Genomic DNA, 25,075 nt, shown 5'->3' with positions numbered 1-25,075 from the left:
CCACTGCCTCACTGTGCTCACATCCATTGTTTGGTCTCCATAGATGTTTGGCAAGTGCTGATGAATGTCAGTAAGTGCCTTTTTTTTTTCTTTCTTTTTTTTGGCATGGAGGAGTTCAACGACACGCATCCCTTTACTTCATACACACTTCCATGTCAGATGCCATTCCGTCAGTCTGTCCCTCTTCTGTCAACTGTCATGGAGCAAGAAAATGTAATGAGATATTTGTGGGAAGGTTCAACCTCTACTGCCATGCCACCAACGTCCGTGTCTGACATCATGGGCCAACATCATTAAATAGGAGGCATTACTTTTGAAGCAGCCCTCATAAAATGTATCACATACTTAACATATGTAAGTGACAAAACATAATTTTAATTTTTAAAAAAATTAAAGCGTAAAAAATTAAGCAACAAAACCACAAAACTAGTGGGGTATGTGACTTTGTTTTTGTGAAACTGATGTCTCAGTCTGGTTCAGTGGCAATGGCTGCAATTCTCAGTGAGCTCTCAATGTGTTTCTTACAGATTTTTGCTGAAATTTTACTCTCTCTGCACCTCATCCTTGAGAAGAATTTTTCACAGATGTATGTATTGCCAGAAAGCAGTGACATGAGTAAGGTATGATTGTGAAATGAGGAATATTTCTCTCTGGTAAGAGAAGGCTTATAAAGGTTGGGTAAAGAGACATGGTCAAATTTTGTACTGCAACTGTACATTTTATCTGAAAATTTGCAAGTAATCTATTTATGTTGACTGAGAACAGAAAGCACAGACGTTATTTTTTGCTGTTCACAGGACTGTTTAGCCAATCTATCAAAATCCATAAACTTATCTGCCATAACTTGAGTCAGCACTGCGCTGCACTCTCCCCTGTCCCGTTTCAGTCCAGTATGTACCAATTACACATGAATGTTTTGTTGTTGTGAGTGATGGGTGTGTGCCTGGGATCAGGCAGGGCAGCTCACTGGGGCAGAGCTGTTGCCATGACGGCATGGGGCGGCTGCAGAATGAGCTGGGCCAGGCCACTTGCAGCCTGGGGGCTGGGTTGGATGTTCCTGCTGTATGGCAAACTATATGGTTAGTTTTCAGCTAGAGGGACAGTCTTTATTAACAGGTAACTGTCCCAAGAAAATGATCAGCAATCAGCTCGAGTTGGTTGTAGGACAAAAACATCCAAGCTCAATTGTCTGGAAAAGAGCTGAGATGATCAGAGTTTGGGTCTACTAATAAAGTGTTGATGCAGAGGTTCAGAGTACTTCAACACTTAATGAAGGAAGAAAAAGTTGTAACAGAAAATGTTTGCATAAATATCACCTTTAGCTGAATCTGTTATATCTACTAAAACGAAGCATTAGTTTTTCAAGGTGGATTATTGCCCGGGAAGTAAGAAGGCATTCTTGTGTTACTTCTATTCAATTTATCTGTATGGCTACATCTCTTCAACTTCCAGTAATCTGCAGTGAAGGGAAGATTTCTGAGAAGAATCTGGGAAAGCTAAGATTAATCCAGAGGTTAAATTCCATTCTTTTTCTTTGTTTGGTGGATGTGGCAAAACACACATTTAATGAGAAGACTGATTTTCACCACAGAGTGGAGGTACAGTTCTATGAACTGAAAGAACTGATATCTCTTGTACCATAGGTAAAACTGGCTCTGGTTTGACTTTTTAGTATGTTTATCATGTAGTTTAGAGAAGCAATTCTTGTTTTTTGAACAACAGAAATTTAAAACATTAAATCCTGATTGGTGTCATTGGAGTGAATTTGTGTCTTTGCAGTTGGTTGGTTCTGTATGTGCTGGTGTAATTGGCTGTAAATCCACTAGCTGAAACCAGGCCTATGCACTGGTTATTGAGTTATTGTTCAGTACCATACCATGGAGATCACATGAGGTGTAATCCTAAATGATTTATCATATGACATTGTATTGAGCTGTAACTGCAATACTTTTAGAGGAACTATTGTTTTCATGATATGTTTGTATATACAGTAATAAAATAATTTAAGGAAACTGTGCATAAACAGGTAAGAAGGAAAAAACATGTATGTTGTATTAGCATATGTGGTACCATTTGTCCTACTGATATATGACAGGACTGTTTTCTAGTCTGGAAGCTGAGATGAAAAGTGAAAAGCAGTGGGGTTTTTTATGCCTGTGGGGAAGAGTTTGAACACACATTCTGATGTGTCTTCTGCTTGCCAAAAGGGTGATCATTCTGTGCAAAATGTAGGTAATTGTAATAAGACACTTTCTACTTTGATCAAAACTGTATGCTATTAGAAGATTACATTCTCCAGTGCTGTCAGCCAGGCTTTGCTGATGTCAGCAAAATTTGATTTACTCCAGACGAGAATCTAGAACGTTTTTGGGCTTTAAGGCTGAGTTAGAAGAATTTATTTGATGACACATCCATTTTATTAGGTATCAGTATGATTAAACAATCCAAATACAGCCAATCAGCCAGAATTCTGACAGGAAGAGATGGATGAATGAAAAATCAACTGGAGATGGAAATGAGAATATTTTTTTCATTGGGATTTCCAAAGAAAAAAATAAAAAGAAACGTAGCTTGGGAAATTTCTCAGTAGAAAGCTAAATGCCTAATGAAATACATGTGAGAGACAACTGTCACAGAGATCTTAAATGATGTAAACAAAAAGTAACTGAAAAAGATTGAGCCTAGAGATTCATTCCAATTTCCATTTGAGTCAATTGAAAGACTGCATTGACTTCACTGAGAGATGGCTAGAGTCCAAACTCTTCAAATATGGCTAAGGGCTCTCAGTGGATAACTCTTGGCTTTCTCTAGCCCATCACTAACATCTGTCCATTGGGATATCTGTTCTATGGTGCAAAGAGCTCTTCTGTCAAACGAAGTGTGGGAGATCTGCTCGTTTCTCTGTCCCTCTGTACACATGAACTTGTACTTGCTAAGCATGAGACCTCTGAGGACTCTGTTTCCACCGTACTGAATATTTGTCTCTTTCTTACCCCTTGACCTTTCACGGAAGGATTTCCAGCTCTCTCCTGCCTCTTAACAGTGAGACAATATAGCATTACAGACTGATTATGGAAACACTTTGGTGGTCACTTTTTTAGGAGGCCAAATTCACTGCCTGTTTGTAAAATGTAGTCAGTTTTTGTTTCTAAGATGGACTTTGTCAGATTTTATCATCTTTATACATTGCATTCCCTCGTGATTAACCAAGAGTTTCAGTCTTTCTCCTGCCTGTGTCATAGCTCCAGACAATAGACTTGGAAATTTCCATCCACACGAGCTTGGAAGTGGTGGAAATTACCATTTTTGAAAGGGGTTAATAATATCTCAGAGAGTCCAGCAGAACATCTGAAACATTTGCCAAATCCTTGCAGGATGGCTGAAACACTAGCTCTCCCAGGGAAGCATTTTTACTGAATCTCTTCACGTCAAATAAAACACACCTCTGGGTAAGCTTGTGTTTCAGTATTTTTAATAAGAGTAGATATTATACCCCTGCTGAGGAAATAAGGATTTAGTGTTTTAGAACAGTCTGCCAAAAAAAGAAAGGAGGAGGTATTAATAGAACTCTCTTCAGGACAAAAATGGAGAAAACTTAATCAGAGTGAGAATTTTGGCAAATCTGAATAAGGGAACCTTAGTAATGCTCATGGTTAGCTTGGGTGGTAGGAGTAGTAATCTCATATTAGGAAATTCCCATGACATTTGATTGGAATGAAAAATTAGATAAACATATTTAATTGAGCCTGAGAGGATTTCATTTTTTTCTTGCTTGTACAGTTTGTAAAATGATTCTTGTCACCTTAACCAAAAGTAGAGGAAAAGTCAGAACCAAGAAAACAGAGGCTTGGAATCTCTCCTCCCCTACAGATAACCTTGAATGCCTTAAATCAGTCATTTATCATTTGTTCTCCTGAGCTCTTCTTCTGGGGACTTGAAGTAGAGTAATTGAACTGTCCATATTCCCAAACATAAATGGAGTCTCTGAAAAGATCACAGATAACTTTGGATACATTCATTCTCTGATGCCTCTTCCTGCCAGGTCTCCTTTACCTCATTCTTTTTATTTATTTATTATTTTATGTATTTACTTATTTTTGTTCTGTGGGTGATGAGATTAGAAAGTAGAAACCCTTGTTTCTACTAAAAGAATGCAGAATGAAGAAGACTTCAGAGCTACTAGACACTTCAGATTCTGTCTGTGTGGCATGGGTGGGACATAGATTATGTGCGTGAAGATGTAGGAAGGTTGGTGATGTGGGTTTGCATGTCCAGATGAGGGAGACAGTTACCATTCTAAACAAAGGGCTAGATTTGAAGAGGGGAAAGCCATCCTCATCTGGAATGAAGGTATGTTGCATGGAGAGCTGCTGTAATATTCTCAAAGGTTAGATTTAGGAAGTGAACCTGGCTGGGGTTGAGCAGTTCATTTTTCATCCTAAAATGCCCACTTGAAGAGGTCAGCAGTTTTGCCTTCTTCCCAGGCTATGGATTCATTGGATTCAAGACACAAATAAGCAACAGATCTTCAAGCTGAAATGCTGTCTTTTGGGATGTGCAAACACTGCAAAGACAGGATGATTTGTTCAACTGGTTCTGAAAAGGGACTCTCTGCAGGCCAGAACTCTGAATCTGAATCAGGCTGAATTTGAACTGTAGGAGCAAAGTGATGGTCCTTCCAAGAAAAAGAGCCATGGAGCAGCAAGGCTTTCAGAGCATTTAAGAGAAGTTTCAGAGGTGCTTGAGATTTTGCCTAGGAGTTTGTGATTTTGCAAAACCACTGTAGGAGTCAAATACTACTAGAATATGGAGTTGAAGTGTCTGCAATCATGTCCCTCCAGTAATTCCTTCCGTTCAGCTATCCTGATATAGTGCCAGTGTCGATGGGCACTTGTGAACTTGAACCAGCTTTGCTATACAGAGAGTCTCTAGAATAAGGTGAAAGCATTTCCAGAGATGGCAATTTCTTACTAACAGATTTCGAGTGTTTTCCAGTACTTTCCACAGTTTTTCATGAAATTGAAAACATTACAAGTCTCCCTTTCAAGTGCATTTTTTATGACCATGTGAAAAAAATCCAGTTAATGTGGTTCACATTTTTATAGTAATGAGCGTAGTATTAAAATATGCATGTCTCAAAACTGCATAATGATCATAAGAGTTATTATTCAGAGACAGACAATAGCAATATTAATGAAGCTCAGACATCTGTCAAACTAATCTGCAGTTTAAAGTTCAGGAAACAAAGGCAGGATTTACATTTTTTTTAGCTGTGATTTCCCATTTCTGTCAAATTCTGATTGACTGTGAGTTGTTGAAAACAGGTTAATTTATACTTTTCAGGAGTTTATGGAACCATATTAGTGAGGAACTTAAAAGAGTTGATATAGTGAGCTGTCAGAGGAAACACTCCCTGAAGTTGCCACATTGGTATGGGAAATCTGGAGCAGTTCATACAATGTAAAATTACAGCAGAAATGTTGGAAGTAGCCTCCATGGGAATAATGCTGCACTAGTGTGTAGAAAAACTTGTAGTCATTCAAATTCAAGGGATATCTTCTGTTAGTTTCCTGGAAATGGAGTTTCACTCTTTTCATATAAAGGTTGTCAGTTTCCCCTCTTAGAGTTCTGAGGTTGCAAGGGGAGAGGAACAGCCTGCTATTCATTTCACAGTTTAGAGTTAAAGGCAAAATCTGAATGTTGAGGATGAAGCAAGACATTAGCATACATATTTTCTTTTGTCTCATTCATTTTCCTTGCCTTTTTTTTCCTCTTTATCAGTTTTATGAAACTCTACATACAACGTGAGAGGGGATTAAGTCAGTATGGCTGTAAAATTTAGTGTGAGCACTGGGAACTGCAGATTAAGGTCTCACTAGCTCTAGCTGAGACAAGGAGAGACTGCTGCAATGCACATCCCAGCACTGCCCAGAGCAGCCTGGGGCTGTTGGACCCAAGGTATGCTCCTCTGATCCCCCAGCGATCTCACAGCCTCCTGATGAACAGCCTGTCTGGGTAATAAACGCATGCACCTGTTAGAGTTTGGGAAAGGAGGGTTTGAAATATGATGCATGCATAGAGCCAGTACCATGCCTTGAATGGAAGATTTAGGGCTGCCTGAAACAGAAGAGTGCATTAAATTAATGAGCCTTTAAAAGCCCTCCCTTTGCTGAGAGAAAAGTTTCCACCAAAGTACCTCTGTTACCACCAGTGAAATGCTCTCAGTTTAAGCCTTGCATCCTTTCAATGTATTATAAGGATTTATAGGATTTCTACTCTCTGATAGCCTCCTACATACTCTACTTTCATTGCGTGGTGTAATTAATCTAGCTCTTTCATTTTTCTCCAGTAAAAATAAGTGACATAGCAAGGACGTACAAACTCAAGAAAGTAAGAAAATCCTTGACAGAGCTCTTCAACAGTTGTCAGTTTCACAGAGTATGGCCACTATGAGTGCTGTGGAAAACTGTATGAATAATCAGCTCAGAGAAATCACAGGTCTGACATGCCTTGAAAATCAATTTGATCTTGCAGGGCATCTCTGCAGCCTGGCTGGGTTTGAGTTTGCAGTCATAAGAACACAGCAGAGGTTCCTCCAGCACTAAGTGCCGTGCTCTGCCTCTAAAGTAGACCGTGGGCTGAGAAGTGAAGCTTGTTGGAAAAGAAGCAGTAACATTGGTTAGGTGGGTTCCACACACATTTTGTAGATTTTTCCTTTGGCAGAAGGCAGGAAAATGACTCTCTATCTTGAGGAATGCAGTTCTTGCTTACACAGCCTTGGTTTTGCAAGTTGATAGGGAGTCATCCACTTGCATACATGTTCAGATTCAGCTTCTGAATTTAATGCATTCTGTTTGCTGGTTGGACATATTGCCATGAGCATCCATTAGATTACCTGAGGCGCTCAGGGAGAGTGGAAATCATTCACTGAATCCTATTCTGAGCAGCTGCAGTGCTACACATCTCTTGCAGAGCTGTACAAAGCAAGTTGTTAAGAGGTCTCTGTTCCTGTTGAGTCAGAAAGTACTGGTTTATTGAAAAAAAAAATCACAGAAGATGTTCAAAGGCAAAGTTCTTCTGGGGTTCAGGCTTGAATTTTTGCTCAAATTCCATTAGCATACCTTTGAATGAATAATTAACGTTACTCTTTTTGAGAAATCAGATTAGCATGCTACTCAACAAAAAGATTTTGTAGAAGTTTTCATCCACCTGAAAGACTTTTGAGTGATTGACTCTTCTTTACTTTCACTTATCTTCCGTAGCTCTACTCTTCATTTTGGTTATTGTTTGGCTGCTACTTATGTTAGTGTGCACCTTCTTTTAAATAGTACTCAGACTTCTCATAGAATCATAGAATCATAGGATGGCTTGGGTTGAAATGGACTGCAAGGATCATGAAGCTCTAACCCCCCTGCCACAGGCAAGGCCACCAACTTCCGTATCTAATACTAGACCAGGCTGCCCAGGGCCCCATCCAATCTGGCCTTGAACACTTCCAGGAACGCGGCATCCACAACCTCTCTGGGCAGCCTGTTCCAGCACCTCGCCACTCTCTTAGTGAAGAACTTTCCCCCAACATCCACAGAATCACAGAATCACAGAATCACCTGGGTTGGAAGGGACCTCAAGGATCATGTAGTTCCAACCCCCCTGCCTAGCAGGGCCACCTACATACACATAATAAACATACACATTCAGATCAGGTTGCCCAGGACCCCGTCCAACCTGGCCTTGAACACGTCCAAGGACGGGGCATCCACAACCTCCCTGGGCAGCCCGTTCCAGGGCCTAACCACTCTCCTTGTAAAGAACTTCCCCCTAACATCCAACCTAAATCTTCCCTCCTTCAACTTGGATCCATTTCCCCTAGTCCTGCTATTGTCAGCCCTTTTGAAGAGTTTACTCCCCTCCTGGGTGTAGGTTCCCTTCAGGTATTGATAGGCTGCAATGAGGTCACCCCGCAGCCTTCTCTTCTCCAGGCTGAACAAGCCCAACTCCCTCAGCCTGTCCTCATAGGGGAGGTGCTCCAGCCCCCTGATCATCTTAGTTGCCCTCCTCTGGACCCTTTCCAAAATCTCTATGTCTTTCTTGTACTGAGGGCTCCACACCTGGACACAGTACTCCAGATGGGGCCTCACAAGAGCCGAGTAGAGAGGGTCAATCACCTCCCTGTCCCTGCTGACCACCAACCTGCACCAAACATCCAACCTAAATCTTCCCTCCTTTGACTTAAAACCATTTCCCCTTGTCCTGCCATTATCTACCCTTGTAAAGAGTTGACTTCCTTCCTGTTTTTAGGCTCCCTCGAGCTACTGGGAAGCTGAAATGAGATCACCCTACTGCCTTCTTTTTTCCAGGCTGAGCCCAGCTCCCTCAGTCTGTCTTCATAGCAGAGGTGCTCCAGACCTCTGACTATGTTTGTGGCTCTTCTCTGGACCCTCTCCAACAGCTTCCTGTCTTTCTTTTATTGGGGGCACCAGACCTGGATGCACTACTCCAGATGGGGCCTCACAAGGGCAGAGTAGAGAGGGACAATCACCTCCCTGTCATTGCTGGCCACCCCTCTTCTGATGGAGCCCAGGATCCCATTTGCTTTCCGAGCCACAAGGGCACACTGCTGGCTCATGTTAAATTTTTCATCCACTAGGACCCTCTTCTCTGCTAAGACTGTCTGTATAAATAGAAGAAGTTATGATAAAATTTTTACAAAGAATATTTGATTCTCACATGCAATCCTTCTCTGTTTACATGTGGAATAATCAGAGTTGAATTACTGTTCTGCGGTTCAGACTTCTGGAAGTAAAGACAGGTTTGCTACTTCTCCTGGCATGGAAGAGTCACCAAGATCAATGAGGTTGGATAGAAATATTCTGAGAAGTCCTGTATAAAATAATTATGTGGCGTTATTCAAATGTCCTGGTAATGAGTATGTTGCCTATGGCATTATTTTAGTGATGCAAGTTCAAAATACTCTGAAATCATGCACTGAACTTTGCTGAACTACAGTATGGCAATTGCCAGAAAGAGATGCCTGCTAGTTGCCATCGTCAGCTCAAAACTGGTCACCTTGAAGAGATGTTTGTGCTCCACTATTCATCATTTTATCATTTTATTGGCCTTTTGTGCTTCTTTTTTCAGGTTAGTTTTGCAAGTGAATTGATAATAAGTTATGTCTAGCAGTCTCAACACAGGATTTAGCAGCCAAAGCCTCTTGGCCTCTAGTCACTTATCTGACAGTGGGTACGTTTCAGTTTGAGCAGTTCACTCAATTTCTTTGAGTTACAGTTTTTAATATATTCTGTCTTGCTTAGCTTTGCTTATCATGAGAGTATAATGGAAAAGACTACATTCATTATTTATAAAAACTGCAGTGTAATAAATGTTAATTGTAGATTCCAAATATTTTTTCAGGTAGGATAACAAATAATAATGATGTGGTTATATGTGAAGCAAATGATGAAACACAAGTGATGACTTTGAAATTAATAGTATGTGAACACAGGAAGTTATAGGAGTGGGAAAGAGGTTGGAAGTAGGTTAATCATAGAATCATTAAGGTTGGAAAAGACCTCTAAGATCATCTAGTGCAACCATCCACCTACCAACAGTGTTGCTCACTAAACCATATTCTTTAGTACCACATCTACACGTTTCTTGAACATCAAGGGGGATGATGACTCCATCTCTTCTCTAGAGTCCAACCACTTTGAGAAGTTTTTCCTAATATCCAACCTGAAATTAATGTGTAATTACTAATTCTTGGCAGAAGAGAATTTGCAGTCATTTAAATAGCTTATCTTAGCTAATAACTTGTAGTCCATAGTTAACTTTTTGGTTGTTTTTTTGAAGTCATTTGCATGGATAATATAGTGAGTAAATGGCCATAACTCAATTTCTTTCTTGATCCTGGTTGTTCTCTTCATTAGAAAGTGTATTACCTTGTAAAAGCCATAAATCATCAGCACACACTTGTCTGTGTATGTTCTTAAACACACACACTATTGAAGTCCCTGGGTCAAAATTTGCCTGGCTAAGATGCCAACAGTGTTTTTTATGCAGGACAAATATTTACAGTGACTATCTTACTTTAGACATAATTAGGTAGACATCAGTCAAAAGCTGATGAGAGCAGTATTTGTTCTATTTGATACCTACTGGATGTGCATACTAGAACTCCTATTCCTGCATCACATGCTCAACACTGAAGGAGTCTACGTTGTGGGTGCTACTTCCTCTAGACTGTATCAAGATCATCCCCAGCAATATTTAAATAATGATTTACCCTAAGTCCAGCTGTTAATATGACAACTGCATGTTTTTCAGCCCCACTCCCAATTTAGCTCATCTAGCAAAGTCTGCGGTATACAGTAAATAATTCCAGGTCACTAGAACATGTTGTATATGCATGGAATTCTGAAAATCAAACAAAAAAAAAGTTAATTCCAAACTAATTCAAGACAACATTAAAAAAAATCTAATATTTATAGGAGACAGAGGCCTCTGAAATATTTACCGTCCGATATTGTATCAACAGTTAAAAATAAATTTGATTTCTCAGTTTTTAGGCACTCTTCTATATTGATCCCCCTCCGTACTTTGTCATGATTTACTGAAGAAGGACACCTCCTTTGCATTTTTTCTAGCTCTTTAAACAGTTAAAACTTAATCTCTCTGCCAAGAGAAAAGAGAGAAAGATAACTCCTAACTTGCTGAATTGCTGCCAGCAATTGGTAGCTTGGCTGAGCTTGGCAGTCAGTGCAATTGTTACTTTAACCTCCATTTTATTACATCCATAGCTCCAGCTTTGCCCTAGTAATGACATGAAAAGATTACACATTTACTGTGTTTTTCTTCACAGGTTTTCTGTATTTTTCTTTCTATGAGTTATTTTTCAGAACATACTTTCAGGGAAACACCACAATCAGGCCTGATCCATCCATCCCTGTCATTCAATTACAAGACCCGTTAAATAAAGTTTCAGTAAGTTGGCAGTACAAAGATATCCTTTCAATGGTTGGACTAGATGATCTTAGTGTTCTTCCCAACCTTTTAATTCTATAATTATAGAGCATTTACGTTACTGCTTTAGGAATGAAATCATAGGTGTTTCTAAAGATTTTACCACAGTCTTGCCTGAGATTCAGAACTTCAGAAAGTAGAATCTTGTCTGTGCAACTTTTCCCAATTATTTGAGTATATCTTTAAAAAACAAACAAACAAACAAACAAAAAAAAACCCTAAGGAAAATGGAAAACAGGACATCAGTATTTCTGCTGGGATCAGTCATATTGTGAGATATTGCTGGAGTTAGAAGGTAGGGTTTTTTTTGTTTGTTTGTTTTCATTTTTGTTATATCTTTCCTCAGCAGAGCAGTCATTGCAAGCCTTAAGGTTATTGTGGTTGGCTTTTACAGAGCTGTTATTTATCCTTAAAACAGTTCCATAAAATTATTATGTGCTCACCTAGGTCTGCAGGCTTGACTGTGCCAAAATAAAGGACCTATGTAAATAATTGAGCAGTGACTGCATGTGCTGGTGGCTTAACCTTTCCACTGCAAAGGATTCAGCTTTTTGTAAACTGTCTAAAAGCAGCTGTAGAAGTTGGGTACTTCTATGAATTACACTGCTGCATTAGTCTGACATCTAAAAAACAAACAAACAAACAAAAAAACAACTCAAGAAACTGTCAGAAAAAAAAAAAATAATAAAACCTCAGCCCCCCTAACCTCTGTTAGTGATTTAAGGTTGGGATTGCAATCAGAAAGATTTAGTAAGATTTACTGGGTGACTGGATTGCACCAATGCAAGTAAAATAAGGAAAATGCAACAACTTCCACAGAAGTTTGTGCTTGTCACAATAGTGCCTGGGGGCATTGCTGAACAGTGTGTGAACATGCAGCTACACTACAGTCCACAGGCTGGAATGAGTAATGGTAGCTAGCTGCATATGGTGTCTGGGTTAGCCTCACTCTCCTGCTGGGCATTTTCTGTTGGAGCTTTCAGCACAAACTCCTTATTCAGTTCCCAGACTGTTTGATTTTTCTTCTACGATAAATATGATTGTGAGGTAGAGCAGAAGGAGGACTTCAAGTTTGTTCAGCTCTTCCTGTCAAGGAGTTTGAAGACATCAAAGATGTTCCCATGACAGACAACTGGCACAGCCTGTGTTTAGTTTCCCTGGCACACAGAAGAAGCTGCCAGATTTTGGCTGTTCACTGGTGGATTAATTCATAACCCTGCAAGCCAGGAAAAAGTTAGCAGAAGTCAGTGGTCCTATGACAGTATAAAACCAAAGCAAAAAGAAAAAGTGGACCAGAGTGAATACAACTACAGGATGGGATGTTTTATCAAGTCCATTCTCACCCTGACAGACCAGACTAGGAAATAAGCAGTAGGTATCTACAGTATCTGTTTTCAAAGTACTGGCTCTGTGTCAAGGACTGGCAGTGGACATTTCAAAGAGGTGTTGTTCCAAGGTAAGGGCAGATCACGGGAGGAAAAATACATAACTCCTTTTTATGTTACTATGGTTTTATGTGAAACTAGATCAGAGAGGCCTAAAGTGATGTGTCCAAGGGCACTTAATGAGTAAGATAAGTGATAAGTCTTGCAGAACTTTCTATCCTCTGCTGCTCATGAAAATGCCCGAAATTTGTCAAGAAATAATTTCTGTGCTTGTTCTGGACAAAGGTTAAAACCACTCCTTCTGTCAGGTCACCTAATATCCATGTGAGAATCTTCCCTCAGGAACAGCAGAAGTATTTATTTGGGACACTGTTTTACTAGCGTTCTGCTGTTTCTGAAGTACAGAGATGATTCCTGTTTACTGAAAGACTGAAATATTTTGATAATGTAGTAACAACATTGCAGCCATGATCCCTTCCCCCTTCCCCTTTCCCTACCCCCTCCTCTCCCCTCTCCTCCCCTCCCTTCCCTTTCCTCCCCCTTGTAAGTCTTGTACCCAGTGAGTTTTGGTACATCTCCCTCAGTCTGTGTCCTTAAGGAATTCTTGGACATATAAAACTGGATCATGAGTTCTTTGGTCTCAGCAATCTGGCTAATTGCTCTGATTAGGAGTATCCAACCGGCCATGACTCCATAGTTGCTTATTTTCTCTCTCACCTTCTTTGATGTGACCTAGAATCCTCTGGGCTTGTTCCCTCAGAGCTTCGAAGCATGCATGCAGGAATAGGTGCTATGATTTATAGAATGCTGCTGGTAGTGGAGGAGGACCAAGCAAGTCTGTTTCAGTGGAAGTCCAGAGATGGTGAAAGGGTTTGAGATTTGCTACCCTCAGGCAACGTCATGACCTGTACTTTTACAAACTTCTGGCTTAAAATGTTGCTGGAATGTACAAGGTCTTAGCAGGTATTTTAAGAGATAGGAGATAGTAACATGTTTGCAACAAGAAAAGCAGACGTTATCTCACTTCTGAAAACACACTGAAAAGAGATAATAAAACTCCTACACACATTGTAACTACTGCTTCTCTAGCCTGCCTTCAAGACTTGCGTTGCCCTCAGTGTGTTTTGGATTAGTATCCTAGATAAGGAGGCAAATCTCAGCCCAAGGAGAAAGAAAAGAGAGTATTAGTGCAGGTTACATTGTTAGAAGTTGAAATACTGGGGAAAAAAAATAATAATAATACAATTCTGTTGTAGTGATTGCACAAACTATAAGTGAGCCTCTTCTAGAAGAGCAAACATATTTCCTTGTTTTGCCTGTGCCTTCCTGAATTTTGGTACTGTGTTTAGCTTTCAGCCATGCAGCCCAAATGAATTCCATATTGTAGGAACTCAACAGTTACAGTGAGAGCACATCCACTTAGTGCTGAAATTGGAAGTAAACTGTATCTTCATTCAGTTGGTATGGGGGATAGGGATCTACATGGTACCTCCATGTGGTAAATATATATCCAAGTAGCATTTAGCATAAGTGCATTGAGAGAATATTGCAAGATTGGGTTTTGTCACTAAAGGACTATGGTTATCTTTTTCCTACTTTACCTTCTAGTTTCCTGGATATTTAATTCCCTATAAAATACTCAAGAGAAATAAGATCACGAACCCACAGATGATCACAGTTTCTCTGTACTGATTAAAGGAAACTTTGAGTCTTGCAACAAGATACACTGGTCTCAAACATGCTTGATGTTGTTCCACAGAGTCAAACCAACCTCTGGCAAGACCTATCATGGGCAGAACAATGATAGATGTACTGCATAGAATCTTAGCACTGAAGCCTATCTGATCACTACTGTCATACTGTGCTGTAAACACACTGTAATATTGAGCAAAAACAGCACACTGCAAAACACAGCAATGAAGGATGGGAGACATATGCACCATTTAAATCCTGCTCAGATCCGCTTACTTTCACGCAATTAGGTGGGCTAATTTATGTATGATTTGTTGCCAAGCCTAAGCTCCACTGAGGAGAAAGGGGAAAGATAAAACACGAGTGCCCTTTTAATTGAAATGCTTAGGTAGTACTTAAAGACTTTCCATGTTGAAAGGAATTCCAGAATACTTCAGCCAAAGGGAAGGTATTATTTTTCATGGCAACTTCTATGTTTTGAAAACTATTTTCTTTCTTTTTGAAGTGAAAGCAAATCTATGGTATTTTTGTGAAAAAAAAGTATATCTTCTATTGATGTTTCATAGCTGCTGGTACTAGTATAGAACATAAAATATGCAGCCTCCCATCACAATTGAGTCTAGCAAAGACCAAAACTCAACAGTGCATGCAGCAAGGTCTAGCAGTGGGTGCATCTTCCCAGAAAAGTGCCCAAATCTGGTGCCAATCAAACAGGTGTGTTTTCTTTGTTACCTCATCAAAAGTGTCCTCCTGTCAGAACACAACATTATTTTAATGGAAAGGCTTTATTGTGAAAATATTTTGACAATTCTGTAAATGTTCCTTTGAACTTCCAATGACAGTGTGGGTTCTGTATGTTCCCAATAGCATCAGAGTAGTTAGCTACAAATTTAGACAAAAGTAACTCACACGATGAAAGATTGAATTAAGCTTCTATTTATCTCTTGACAAACTGCAACATTCATATTTGATTGTAAAATGTTAAAATACTTTTGTAATTAATTTTTAATTTAATTTTGCTTTTGTAACTAACTCCTTTGTCTTAAATTACCTTCTGGCTCATAGAATCTGCACATCTGCCTATAGCTCCCTATGCATGGCTAATAAGCAATTTCCAAAGAGTCACAAAATATCCATGGAATTAAACATGAGAAATGTACTGCAAATAACCAATTAAATTAGTACTAATTATTCAGATTATATGATTATTTTCATAATGAGTCTTCCCTACACAGTTTAGCGAGGATTTCTCTGGCAATTTTTAGTGGTTTCTGTACTCTTCACGGCACATCAATTTTCAGCCTCCTGCAAACCTAATGAAAATAGAACGTCTACATATACATACATGAATGTATGGAAATTGGAGAAAAGATGCAAAAAATGTTTGCTGAATTTTTCCCAGTTATGAAGAAAATCTCTGATTACATGCAATCTGTTCACTGAGATGCACTTAAAGTCATTCTTTCTTGAAACAGAGCACCTGTGTTGGCAGTATGACCCAATCTGAAGCTCAGAGACTGAGGAACAATTCCACTCACTAACATGGCGTTTGACACAGCAGCCTCCACAGCCTCTGCTTTTCTGTTCACTGCTTATCTGATGATGGATTTTCAGTTAGTGATTTCTCCATCTTTGGTGTCTCCAAAACTGCATTGATTGCCTTTCTGCTAGGTCTTCTACTCTCCAGCATTTGTTACTAGTTTTAGTACAGAAGGAACCTTGTAGCCTGTCCTAAACAGGAGCTCAGGTGACAAAATCAATATAGTTTCTTTTGATGTTGCATTTACAAATATTTGTTTTACAGTATTCACTCACCAGAGAATTCACAGAAAATATTTATGTTGTTGTTGTTTTTAATAAAATCACATCTCTCCAATTCTCATATCCTAGTAATTAATCATAATGAGATATAGTTCCAATTGTTTACTGAGATTTTTGGACTTAGCAACTCTTAAGCTGTATTTTATTAGAAATATCATTACTTGCAACATTGGAAAAAAACATTTTCATGATCCATTTGATACCTATAGTTAGCAAGAGAATTTATCTCATTCCCTGTACTTTTTAGAAGACGGCAGTTTTGGATCATGATGGTGCAGGGGGGCAAGCTTATTATATTAAACATGTAAGAAAATAACATTAGGTTGTATTTTTCAGTAACATGACAGCAAGAAATACCTTCAAAGAACCTTTCCTGGAGTTTCTGGTTTTATCAGGGTATTTGGTCTCCCTGGTTCAGTGCCTAGTAAAAATAGTCCAGCTTTAATAAAGCACAGATGTTGACATATTCACTCACCTTCATCATTGCATGGATGCATTTCATACTGAATTTCACCTAAGGAATTTTAGACTTTACAGATAATAATCAAAAACACTTCTGACTTCCCTTTGGGATCATTGCTGTTTTTTTCAGATCAAAGATGCCCCATCAACGTAATGATTTGAGATGGAAAGTTGTGATTTTTTTATGTACTAATGAAAAGATTAATGTGGCTTAAGTATGGCAAGTTTAGCACCTCTATTTCTTAACCTTGTTTAGCCCTTCTGCTATCAGACCATATTTTTGCAATTCTTTTCCCCAAATCCTTCTTTGTCCTTTGCTATCAGCAAGGGTAGTCATCTATAATAAAGTTAGGATTCTGTTTCAATATAATTAAATGCATTTTCTTGCTGAATACATTCCAAGCATTCCTTGGAAATACTTCCTTTTTCATGTAGAGAAAGCCTGGTATGTTTAAATTTCAAACAGTGCCATTAGTATACAATCCAGTACTTTATTTCTAATGATACGTCAGATCTGGAAATTCCTCAGCCAGTTCAAGACAAGCAAAGGGGCAGGTTTTCAAAGAAGCATGCTGGAGGTACACCCACAAAATCCTTATAATTGTTAGCAGATTTTTATATTTTGCTTTGAAGATTTATCCCTTTCATACTGAGCATGCTCTGTAGACCATAATAGATTGTTAGCAGTGATTAAAAATAAATCCCATTCCAATGGCATACTGCCTTTAGAAGGAAGAATGTTTTAGAGTGGTCACTGTAATGGACATGTTGGTGAGGGATAGCTGAAAAGATGAAGTGAAATTATCCAATTCTGAAATCATGAGAGATTTGGGTGTTTTACTTTGTATGAATCCCTTGCTCATGAATCCTCAAATACTGAATCAGAGAGAATCTCCGTCAGACAGTGGAACAAATAAATAAAGATGTTCGTAATATTATATATATTATATTTGTGAAAAATGTTTTTGTTCTCTTTTACCCCAACACTCACGTTGAGTTCAAGCTGAAATTTCACTGAATTCACTGAAATACAAATGAGAGTGTATAATTAAGCAGAAGCCCCAGAGGAAGCAATCTCATTGCTAGGCAGGAATCTGTGATCTACAGTTGTACGTTCAATGCTATCAGATTTGCTTATGGCCTACATGGACGACCACATAGCGCTTCTAATTAAGAAGATCTAGTCTAAGATCTGAACATTAAAAGGAAGGTATATTGATCTTATTACTGTTCATTGCTTCCTAAGCAGTTTGATTTATAATTCCATGACTCTATGATTTCTTTGTTTCCAGACCTCTGTTTCCTTCCATCCTTCTGATGTCAAAGTTCAAAATTCACATTGGTAGATCAGGGTAAACTATATCACACAAGTGTGATAAGTATCTCAGAGTGCTGTACTGGTAGCACAGGAAGTTGAACATTAAGAGCTGAATGTATAAACTACGGATATTTATATACGAATTGTGGTTAATCATATGTATGGTGATGAAGGCATGAGACATTACTGCAATGCAAAGTTTGTTGTCCAAAGCGAGACCTTCCTCATTAAATGGGCTGTTGTGTTTTTCTTGAGAGGGAGAAGGCAGCTATACAAAAATGCTCACTGACTCAGGATTGTTATAGCTTCAGTTCTTGCTGCAATAAAGGTGAGCATTTTGAAAGTGGGTTGCTTGTTCAACCTGTAAAAAATTTTTGTTGTTGTTGTGAGCCACATGTAACCAGCATTAGCAGCAGTATCACCAGCAGGTCAAGAGAAGTTTTATGCATCTTTAGTGAGTACTTATGGTAACCCTCCAGTGTAGCAGGTCCAGCTTTGGGTAAACCAGTAGCATAAACAGCAACAAAATGGAGAAAGCAGTGGGCTTCTAGGATGGCTAAGGAGCTGGAGGTTATGATTGTTCAAGGACAAGCTCAGGGATTGGCATTTGTTTAACCTGGGGAAAAGAAGGCAGATGTGTGAGCTAATCATCTTTTATAGCCTAATACGGGAGGTCTTGATTAGCTGAAGCCAAGTTCTTTTAGGAGGTGCAAAGTGAAAGGACAAGAGGTACCAGTCATGAGTTATTGCAGAGGAAAATCTAATCAGATCTTAAGAAAAAAAATTACTTGCCAGAAGAGTGGCTCAGCACAGAAGATTCGTGGAGAGGCTCTGAACTCTCCATCCTCGAATATTTTCAAACATTGCCTAGATGACATCCAGTGCAACCTCATCTAAATGGTAAGTTTGCCTGTTTGGAATAGAATCTTGGATGAGGTGACCTCTGGAGATCTCTTCCAAACTAAGTTTGTCTGTTATTTTGCAAAGAATAAGGAAGGAGAACTGATTGCCAACATTAGAATTCGAACTTGCTGGTGTGTAGCCTATGTGCAGATGCCAATGAATGAAAACTGTGATGAATCTGAAGGATACATTTTATTCTGGCAAGATCTTCCATGAAGTTTAGATGGCATGTCTCACAGCACTGAGTTTGGGTAACAGTCTGTTTTAATTTTAATTGAAATGGATTCATGGTGCAAGATTTTGCATGAATTTGTTTGGCTTCGGGAAGGTAATTCTTCACTTTCAAAATACTGTAACACCCTAGAAGATATATGGGGTTATCTATATGCAACAAGACAAGTAAAATGTGGTTCTAAATGCAAGACTCACCTATACCATTCTTAAGAGTGCTTTGTCAATACAATATTCTTGAAATAAGGAGAGATTCTCATTCTCCTATGTTGGTTTCTGCCTTGTGCTTCCTTTCTTGTTGTTTTTTGTTGTTGTTGTTATTGGCTGAGTATATGTATACTAAAACAAAATAAAGGATTTATCCTTCAAACTATTGGCACTGCAAGGGACTGGCACAACTTCCTGTGATTCCTTGAGACCAGTCTGTCGTTATAGTATTTTGTTTGTTTTACTTATTATTAGGCATTATTCTCTGCATCTCTCTCAAGTCTTAGGACTGCTATGGCATAGCAGAACAAAAAAAGCATTTAGAAGGTGTCTTTTTAATTACATACAGTAGTACATTGATTAAAGATTCCAAATGTGATAAAGTCATAATAATAACAGCAAACAGTAAAGTCTATTATTCAGACTATTAAGTTCAAGTAAGCCACTAAACAAACTAGGAAAGCCTGCAGATAATAAGATCTTAATGTTAAGAGAACCCTTGCAATGTCACCATACCCATTTCTCCAACTGTGGTAGGATCAAACTGCTTTTAAAAACCCTCAGGGCTGGATACTGCCCAGTTCTTATGGCAAGCAGTTCAATTTCCTGGCTACCCTTCCATGAGAAAGTCTTTCTCAAGGATACAATCTGATTTTTTTTCTGCCATTTAAGCCTGCTACATTCTGAATATTTTTGGAAATGAAGAACAGGCTAAACTCACCTGCCATACTGTAGTCTTCCACAAAGATGAAGACTTCTAGCATGTTTTATTTCTTTTTGCTACCACGTTCCTGCAGTTCTTTTTCCTTCAAATGCCATATATTTAAGCAAATTCCTTTTGTTGTTTTCCTGTATGTGCTGCAATTTGTCTGCAACTTTATTTAAGTGTAGTGTCAAGCTGGAGAGTGGATCTCACTTGGGATCCTCCCAATGCTTAGCAGAGTAGCAGGATTTCCTCCTGTTCCTTGAATCAGAATCTCGTGTTCAGATTTTTTGCTATTCCTTGGAAATGATTTTTTAAATTCTTATTTTGACAACTGAACAAAATGAAACCCACATCCATTTCTTTTCTCCTAAAGAAAAAGCTCATTTCTAATGAACTGCCAAAACTTCACATGGAAGCAAGTTTAACAGCCATACTCAGCAAAGTTTTCAGAAATTTTAACATCATATATGATGTACTTGAGATTTGGCCCTCAGAAGACATTAGTTCTTGATATAATTAATGAGTTCTGCTATCTGTTATTAATTGCAGGACACAGCACTTTGCAGGTCCATGGCTAACCTTTTGCCTGATTACTCAAGAAGAAATTGAAGTAGGATGTGATTATGTAGCTCACAATAGCATGCAAATCTTGGAAGAAATGCCTTCCTTCTAGGAAAATTAGAATAGATCTGTATGAGAGTCAGTCTTTTCTGCTATGCAAGGAAAATCCTAGCCTTGAACATATAGGCTCTCCCTTGCAGTGAAGCTTGAATTTCCCTAACTGAGTAGTCCATTACTTTGATTGTGTTCCATGTGTACAGGACAATCCAACCAATCTGTTACTTGTGACTTAAACCTTGAGTGTTATAAATAAATGCAGTGCAACTGCTGGCTAAGGGACAAATCACAACATTAAGACGATTAAGAGAAAGCAGAGCGTCAGTCCAACTACAATAAAGCTAATATCATTCAGTCCACTGTAATCTAAAACAGCTGTCAGCTAGTCCTGGCTTGTGATACAACAGGCCGAATTCTTGGACACTGAGTTATTCTTAGAAATATGCATACAGGCATTGGCAAGTCATGCTGCAAATTGCCTGCTGCCAGCACCCTGTCAGTTCTATGTGCCAACAGATATAAAAGCTATTGTTCTAGTTCATGAAAAATAACTTCAAGTTTTTAATTTCAAATTACTCCGAGGCTGGGGGGAAATGGGAGCCAATGCATTTTAAACTGAATCTCATGCAGATGACAAATAATTTGACAAATTCGATTCATTCAAACACTAATGGAGGTCCCGTTCATTCATTGTAATGAGCGGTGTGTGACCCAGACTGGTCACCTCAAATGAGGGATGGGAAGAAAGGGAGAAGGACTGCGTGCCTCAGAATGAAGAATAACAGCGCTGCAAAATAAGTAGGCATCATACCTTCCATAATAGTTAGAATACATATTATTTTGATTCTGATGTGTTGAAATGTACGCTCTCACCTACTTCATCTACGCTTTCTTCCAAAGATCTATGCAGCTACCGGCATGTCCTGTGTAATATCACTTAGGAAAGTGAAAACATAAGTGGAATTTTCAATAAAAATATTGTTTGATATGGAGTTATTCCTACATACATCACGCTTTCAGCTTCAAGATTGGCATCACTGTCCTAGCTAAGATTTGTATTAGGGGTTAAACACATTTTTCCTTTCTCTTGTTCATGGAAATGCCTGATTCACAGCATCGTCCTTTCTCCTTGTTTTTGTCCTTCTCTACGGCTCCTTAAGTGCATGCTTGTACTTTCACAGTTCTGTGAGCAGTATTTATGATTTGGGAAATAGGGATGATAGGAAACGTATCATTGTAGTATTCACAGGATGCATTGATGAAGTAATGCTGAACACAGGAATATTGCAATTTTTATTATGTTTTTCATGTAAAATGGAATAGAAAACTGGTGGCTGTTAAAAAAACAAGAAATGCTGTTGCACTTCATGAGATATCCAGATTCTTTCTTATGTTATATATATATTCTGAAACTGCTCAACCTTCAGTAAGTGGAGGAACTTAGCTGCGTTTCTAGGTGTGGGATAGAATGATGCTCAGTTCTGTCAAGGACGTAACACATCACATTTCTATGTGCGTGTATGGACTCCTGGGAAAATCTGGGGTTAGAAACAGCGGAGCTGTTGAAATTTAGGCACCTCCATGGGTGACTGATCTGTGGTTTTGGGGTTGCAGTCCTCCTTTGTCCTTCAGTCTAAATTCCATTTAGTTGTAATGGCATTCTAACGCCAAAGTAAATAAAAAGTGGATTACAAACAGTCCTCGTTGTATCTGAAATATTTTTTTTTCACACTGGTTTCTAATTATTTTATGGTCTGATGGCTTTGATGGTTTCTTTTCTCAGGACTGATGAAAAACTTATCTTTTGTTCTAATCTGTTTCTATCACTGTTTATTTTGAGGATTAGGCTTGAACAAAAATCCCTCATTTGCTGAATTTCATCTGGTCTCTCTTATGATGCAAAAGCTTCAGACAGCAGCCATTATAAGTACCTGCAAAAGTAATAAGCAGGTTTATAAGCTGTCAGGCTTAGAAAAAGAATAATCTTGTTGCTAGCTCAGAAGACAGTCACAAATCAATCGCATGTTGTTTGTTTATAGGGTGCCATTGAAGGCTTTTAGACTAATTGGAGTCTAGTGTATCAAATGTGAAAAGAGATTATTTTCAAATGCAAAGAATTATTAAGGCTAAATTTCCGAGCCCATGACTGAATGAGATCTCTTTGGAGGTGGAAAAAATGATAGAAATAGTTGAACTGTTTCTGTTTTGTAATAGTACTTACAATTAGTAAATGGTCATTTGCACTGCTGCATGAGGGAGTCTTTCTGCTTCACAAGTGTGTGAAGTAAGGCTCACAACATGAGACATTGCTCTCATGTGGCAGATGGAAGAAGCTGGGTGTAGAGAAATAAAGTGCTCCCACAGGAAGCCTTTGGCAGAACCAAATGAAAGGAGTCCTGATTCATGGTCTGTGCAACAGTTGCTTGATTACATTTTTCTTTTCTTCTCGCCTTGTTTGCTGGTGAATCATGATTGTGGGTGACCCCAATTTTATACTGCAGATGGTAACATTTAAATCTCATGAAAGTTTTCATCTAATGAACTCTCCTCTCCTCTCCTCTCCTCTCCTCTCCTCTCCTCTCCTCTCCTCTCCTCTCCTCTCTTCCCCCTTCCCTTTCCTTCCCAGAAATATAGCTGCAAAATAAGGCACTTCCCTGTATATTATCATGAATCTGGTCTACTGGTTGTATATTCTGCACTTGGCTAAATGAATAAGCCATTTTGAGAAATTTTATCAATTTTTTCCCCCATTTTTCGGTCATGTTTCTTCTTCCTGCCTTTCCTTTCTCTCTCTCCATCTTTCATAAGGAAACCACAACTATGGTTATGTTGTGGTCTGCCCAGGTAATATTTTAACAGTGAACTTCCTGATTCCTCTCAAAGTCATTATTAACTAATTAATAATTTTCTTTAAGGATTTGTTTTCTTTTTCTTTGCTATCACAAAGTGACAGTGAGCTGAAATATATTTTAACTTCTACCATGGTGGATTCAACACTATCATACTGATGGCAATTACTTTATCTATGACTATTAGGTGAGGATAGGATTTTCCTTAATAATTTGCTTATAAGCTGTGATACCACAGTAGTATCAGGGTTGATTCGGGATGGATGGAAAACCTGAAGCTCTGCCCACCTCCCAGCTGGAGAGTCATGGGCATAATCACACCATAGATGCTTTCTATATACTGTGAATACCACAGGCCACTTAATGTTCCTGCTACTGAAATCCTTTGATTTTCTTTGATAGAAAAGGAGTCTCTCTACATACTTTCTAAAAACTATGAACTCATTGCAAAGAGAAAACAAATGGATGGCATAGAACATTTCTTAATAGCTTAGTTGAAAAGAATTTTTCCTCAAAAAACACTTTTTTCGAAGGGAAAACTGTAAGCTTGATTGCAATACAAGCACAGCATGGAGCAATTAATGAAGATGGTTAATACTGGCACCATTTAAACAAGGTGCTATTTTGTCCTTACAAGCCTTGTGGGGAAAGGATAAGCATAAACTCTGGTTTGCTGGCTTCCTGAAAAGCAAAACAGGCAGCTTTAACAGCTGAACAAGAGCGCTGTGAGGATAAGGAAAGTAACAGAGGAGATGGGCCACTTTGAAATTACCAGTTATCAGGTAGCATTTAAAAAAGTAAACATTTATCTACCTTTGTGAGGCCCCATCTGGAGTACTGCGTCCAAACCTGGGGTCCCCAACACAAGAAAGTCATTGAACTGTTGGAACAGGTCCAGAGGAGGGCCATGAAAATGATCAGAGGACTGGAGCATATCTCCTATAAAGGCTGAGGGAGATGGGTTTGTTCAGCCTGGAAAATGGAAGGCTCTGGGGAGATCTTACTGTGCCTTCCAGTGCTTTAATGGAGTTTATAAAAAGGAAGGAGATAGAATTTTACAGAATCTGATAGGATGGGAAAAAGGGGAGCAGTTTTAAACTAAAAGAGGGGATATTTAGATTAGATATCAGGAAGAAATTCTTTACTCAGAGGGTGGTGAGGCACTGGCTCAAGTGCCCAGAAACACTATGGTGCCCCATCCCTGGAGGCTTCAAGGCCAGGTTGGATGGGGCCCTGGGCAACCTGAGCTGGTGGGTGGCAGCCCTGCCCATGGCAGGGGGTTGCAACTGGTTGGGCTTTAAGGTCCTTTCCAATCCAAGCCATTTTATGATTCTGTGATTGATCTCCTAATTTTCATTTATGAGTTTGTAACCTGATGAGCAGAATAGTGGACATTTGCCCTTACTGTGTCAAAATGCTCCTTCTGAATGTAGGTGATGAAAAATACTTTGGGGAAAAAGGTTTTGTGAGGAGACCTGTGGTCTACAGACACAGTCTTTGTGGAGCAGCATTTCTGTGCATGCATCTCATGGGCAAGAGAATGTGAATCAGCCCTCCTCCATGCCTGTGGAGAACAGCATTTTAATTGCAACATGCATGACTCAGATCAGACACTAGAAAAAATTCTTTAAAGGCCAAGAGACCATGACATGAGAGTAGATCACCCAGGGATGTTGTGGAATTGTGTCTGGAGGATTTTTGAGCAGTTAGACAAGCAGCTGCCAGAAGTGATGGTAAGCATAGCGGATCCTGCCCTGGGGCAGAGGGATGGGCTAGCTGACCTCTCAAGGTCTTTTCCAGCCCACGTGGCTGTGATTGAGGGAAAGGTCCAATTACTTATGATGGGAGCAATGGAGTGAGTTGA

General features: G+C 39.1%; 2 long non-coding RNA genes across 3 annotated transcripts in view; one reads left to right on the top strand and one right to left on the bottom strand.

Annotated features, from left to right (window-relative positions):
- LOC125687492 (uncharacterized) overlaps positions 1–13,290 on the bottom strand; it is a 34,230-nt gene extending 20,940 nt beyond the window's left edge. For both annotated transcript variants that reach the window (XR_007374122.1, XR_007374119.1), the window contains exon 1: positions 13,122–13,290. This is a non-coding gene — a long non-coding RNA (uncharacterized LOC125687492). The remainder of the gene's footprint in view (positions 1–13,121) is intronic.
- Positions 1–25,075, top strand: part of LOC125687488 (uncharacterized) — a 102,584-nt gene that overhangs the window by 18,573 nt on the left and 58,936 nt on the right. The gene's annotated exons all lie outside the window — the stretch shown is intronic.

The sequence above is a fragment of the Lagopus muta genome, chromosome 1, assembly GCF_023343835.1.
Source record: "Lagopus muta isolate bLagMut1 chromosome 1, bLagMut1 primary, whole genome shotgun sequence".
In the NCBI taxonomy this organism is placed as follows: domain Eukaryota; kingdom Metazoa; phylum Chordata; class Aves; order Galliformes; family Phasianidae; genus Lagopus; species Lagopus muta.
This window is presented reverse-complemented; position numbering and strand designations above follow the sequence as displayed.